This window comes from Panthera onca, chromosome D4 (assembly GCF_046562875.1).
Source record: "Panthera onca isolate mPanOnc1 chromosome D4, mPanOnc1 haplotype 2, whole genome shotgun sequence".
NCBI classification, from domain to species: domain Eukaryota; kingdom Metazoa; phylum Chordata; class Mammalia; order Carnivora; family Felidae; genus Panthera; species Panthera onca.
Genome location: NC_138351.1, coordinates 45,246,928 through 45,251,124, shown reverse-complemented (window position 1 = coordinate 45,251,124; position 4,197 = coordinate 45,246,928). Strand labels below are relative to the sequence as shown.

Sequence of the window (4,197 nt, the reverse complement as noted above, 5' to 3'; positions counted from 1 at the left end):
TCCCAGACCTTTAAATATTTTAGTTTAGAATGTCCTGCTTGACTTTCCCCTGGAACTGGAATTTTGCTGAAATGCTATATGAACATTCAAGTATTTCATAGACACCTGCTGTATACAGATTTCTAAGTGTCAGGGGACATTACAAGATATAAAAAGAATCCCAGGTAAATAATTTGCTGAGAGAATGAGGCAATCAAAAGGAGGGATAAACTTATACTTGTGATGCTATCTAGAGAGAAAAAAGGCAGTCATAGATCAACTCCTATCAAGTAATGGCCAGAATAAAATTGTGGTGGTAAGGCAGTAAAGTATAAAGCAAGCTTTTTGAGTGAAACGTGTCTTGACTCCAGAGTTGAAGAGGCTAGGGGCTATAGTTTTAAGGAACAGAGAAGCATTCCAGAACTCCAGGAAATTGCAGAGAAGAAAGCCAAGGTAAAGTCACGGCTTTCTGGTTCCAGGACAAGTTGTGGTAAGTGACTTGCCAAATCACAGTGTGTCAGTGGCAGAATAGGGGCTAAAATCCCTGTTTCCTGGTCCCTCATTCAGTGAAGGGATAGGGTCCTGGTCTTCTCTAATTGGATTAAATCTCATTTCTCCGTGGAACAGTTTCGACTATTTTGACTATGGCCATGTAAGACACATGGTTAAATCAAGTTCATTGACTTGAATAACTGGGATTTAAACCCACAGCTACACACCAAGCCAGCCAATGTTCCAGTCACATTAGACAGTTTGTTCTTTATCACATTCTCCTTGCATATTTTCTTCAGATCTGGCATTCAGCTGGAATGCATCAATATGATGGTAAGTTATTAAAAAAATTTTTTTGACAGGAAGTAGGATTTATTGGTGGGTGCGAATAAGAAGGGAGTAGGGCTGAGGTTCTCATGAGTGCAGAACCTGCCATTTGTCCAGGGGGCCATGATTAGGGATATTTGACCCCACAGCCATCAGGGATAAGAGGCTTGTCAGCCACCATCTCTTCAATTTCATCCACGTTAAACTTAGTAAAGCCCCACTTGGAAATGTGGATCTTCTGGTGGCCAGAGAACTTGAACTTGGCCCTGCATAGTGCCTCAATCACATGCTCCTTGATCTGCAGGTGGGTACAGACAGACAAGATGACTTGGCCAAAGTGGACTCTGGCCACTGCACCCTGGGGCTTCCTAACGGCATCCCACATACCTGCCTGGAGCCTAGATTGGGGATAGCATGAGGTCAGACATCAATGTCCCCTGAAAAGGACTGTCTCCAAGGTTCCACAGGGCAACCCATCCAGTCACCAGGCTGCATACACTACTAAGGAGCCTACTGTTTGCAGCCCTTGCACACTGGGCCCCCAAGGGGAAAAAGCCCAAGTTATTAAAATATAAAACACTCTGTTCCAGTTGGGAAATAACCACATTTTTGATGGGCCCCCAAATGCTCTTAACCACCATAAGACCCACTCAGACATCTCCTCAGATAGTTTCCATAATTTAGTAATTAAAGAGGAACAGCCAGGACCCTTGAAGACCCTGCTTCGGCACTACAGCCAGCATTCATTCTGATTCGTCATGTACCAATGGCATGCCAGTGGTTAAGAATTGTATTAGTCCTAGATTTTTCCCTTCCATGTTTTTGTTCACACTATTTTTTCTGCCTTGAATGTTCTCTCTCTTTTCATCTGTTCACCTCGTACCTTGTGCATGTCACAAGGAACTGGCTTACACAACTGTGGAAGTTGGAGAAGCAGTCGCTGTAAGGCTGTCATCTGAGGCTGGAGCTTAAAGTGCATGTGGCAGGCAGTCAGGAAGGCTGGCACCCCAAGCAGAAGGAAAGGTCAAAACCTTGTGTAATCCTGCCTCTCACCTTGGTGATGAGAGTATTCCTCAGAAGCCAAAAGCCCTTTATCACAGAGCTAAACATACATGGCTGGCCTGGAAGTCAGAAATGTTAAAGGAGGATGCAGGGTGAGGGTGAAGCAATCACAGACCCAGCCGCTGCATCATGCCAGCAAGGTAAATTAGCAGATCAGCAGTGACTTGTGTGTATTACAAATTGGCTGCTGCTTTCCTTCTGCCATTAGGGATAATCTCCCTTGTGCTTTACCCTAAATAGAAACGTAAAAGAGTGGGCATTCTGGGGAATGTAGTTCAGTCTAGCCAAGTTGATGCCTGAGAAAGCCATCACACCTTGGTATCGAGGCACAAGTCAAGTGCCATCTCCTCCCTATGTCCCTCTTTCTTCTGGCAAGGCTGGAAGTTCTCATTCTCTCCTCTGAGTCCCCAAATCCCACTATCAAAACCATATGGTGGCATTTAACAGGTACCTAGCATCTTCACTGTTAGTCTGCCCACAGTAGTTCCACCACTAGACTGTAAGCTCCCCAAAGTTAGGATCTGAAGGTAGTTATACTACTTGACACATAGTGAGGAGGTCATAAACATTCATGGAATAATGAACTAACCAACCTGACATTGAGATACTATGCGAAGACTCAAGGGTTGTGTATTCACTATCTATTCCTACAGATCAAATCATCCCCAAAACTTAGCAGCTTGAAACTACCGTTATCATCTCAGTTTCTGTGAGTCATGAATCCAAGAGCAGCTTAGCTGGGTCGTTCTGGCTCAGGGTCTCTGGTGAAGTCACGGTCAAACTATTGGCTGTGGCTGTAGTCATTTGAAGGGCCTGTAGGATCAGTTTCCAATCTCACTTATTTGGTTAGTGACAAAACGCTTTACTTCTTCATCACATGAGCCTCTCCATGGGTCTACTCACAACATGGTAACTGACTTCTCCCAGAGCAAGGGATCCAAAAGAGAGGTGGTGCCACACTGCCTTTTATGATCACACATTGTGATTTCCACCTTATTCTCTTAGTTAGAAGTGAGTCACTAAGTACAGCCCACACTCAACAGGAGGAGGGAATTACACAGAAGGTGAATACCATGAGGTTTTGATCATCAGTGGCGATCTTGAAGGCTGCCTCAAACAAGTGGAGAAAAAGTAAGACTTTAGGCAGGAGACCATGCCATAGAGTTCTTTCGCTGAACGAAAAATATTAAACTCACTCCCCACTACTTGGTGTGTAGAGTCATGTTCTTTCCACCCCCACCCCTTTATTCACTTTTTTTTTTTTTTTTTGGTAAAGTCTACTCACTGAAAATAGGCCTTTAATGTCAAGCCAAAGATTGGATTTTGTGGAAATACTTTCAAAGAATGAGGAGAGGGAATCCAACTTGGATCTAAGCTTGGTCTACAAAAATGATTGCCTTTGCTGCAGCCAAGTTTGATTTAGCCTCTAGAAAATACTGATGAGCAAAGTAACAGCAGTTTCGATTTCACACACACACCCTCCTGAGTTTGTCTCATCAAAATAGATATTGTAACCTAGTCTAGAAAGCTCCACACTACCTTAGCAGTTGGACAATAATAGATACATATGTTGGGTGGCTAATATAGCCAATAATTTATTGAGCATTTACTAAGCACCAGGCATTGTGCTAAGGCCTTTACATGTATTATCACACTTAATTCTCAAACAATCATATGAGGTAGGTATTATTATTCCTCCAATTTTTTTTACAGGTGAGTAAATGGTAGCTTAGAGAGATTATAGGACTTAGAAGTTTAGAGACATTACCTACCTAAGCTCACACAGCTAGCTGGTACCAGGCCTAGAACTCTCCATTCTTCAATGCCTCATTACCCTGCTGTCATCATACTTCTATGAGACGCTAGGTGCTCGGGTAGGTATTTTCACTGCTTGCTATTCTCAATAACCTTTTGAGGTAGGTATTATTTTCCTCATTTTGTGGATGAGAAACTAAAGTTCAAAGAAGAGGTCACTTGCGTTAGCCCACACTGTTAACATACCAGCAGCCCAGATCACACCCCACCACTGCGTGACTCGAAAGTCTGTGCTCCTTCTATCACCTTTATTGCCATCTAGCTCAGTGGTTTTCAACTTGCAGATCGTAACCTATGAGTGCACAGTGAAGTCAATGAAGGTGTCCCAACCAGCATTTAAAATACTGAAGTGGATATTTCTGTTTTTAATGTTTTGAGGAACCTCCATACTGTCTTCCAGTGTCTGCACCAATTTACATTCCCACCAACAGTGCAGGAGAGATCCTGTATCTCCACATCCTCACCGACACTTGTTATTTCTTTTCTTTGATTCTAGCCATTCTGATAGGGATGAGGTTATAT

General features: G+C 43.1%; 1 non-coding gene across 1 annotated transcript; it reads right to left on the bottom strand.

The window, feature by feature from the left end:
* Positions 1-1,243: 1,243 nt before the first annotated feature.
* Positions 1,244-1,378, bottom strand: LOC132663959 (small nucleolar RNA SNORA70). The gene has a single exon (XR_009603346.1). It is a non-coding gene; the product is annotated as a small nucleolar RNA SNORA70 (small nucleolar RNA).
* Between the last annotated feature and the right edge of the window lie 2,819 nt (positions 1,379-4,197).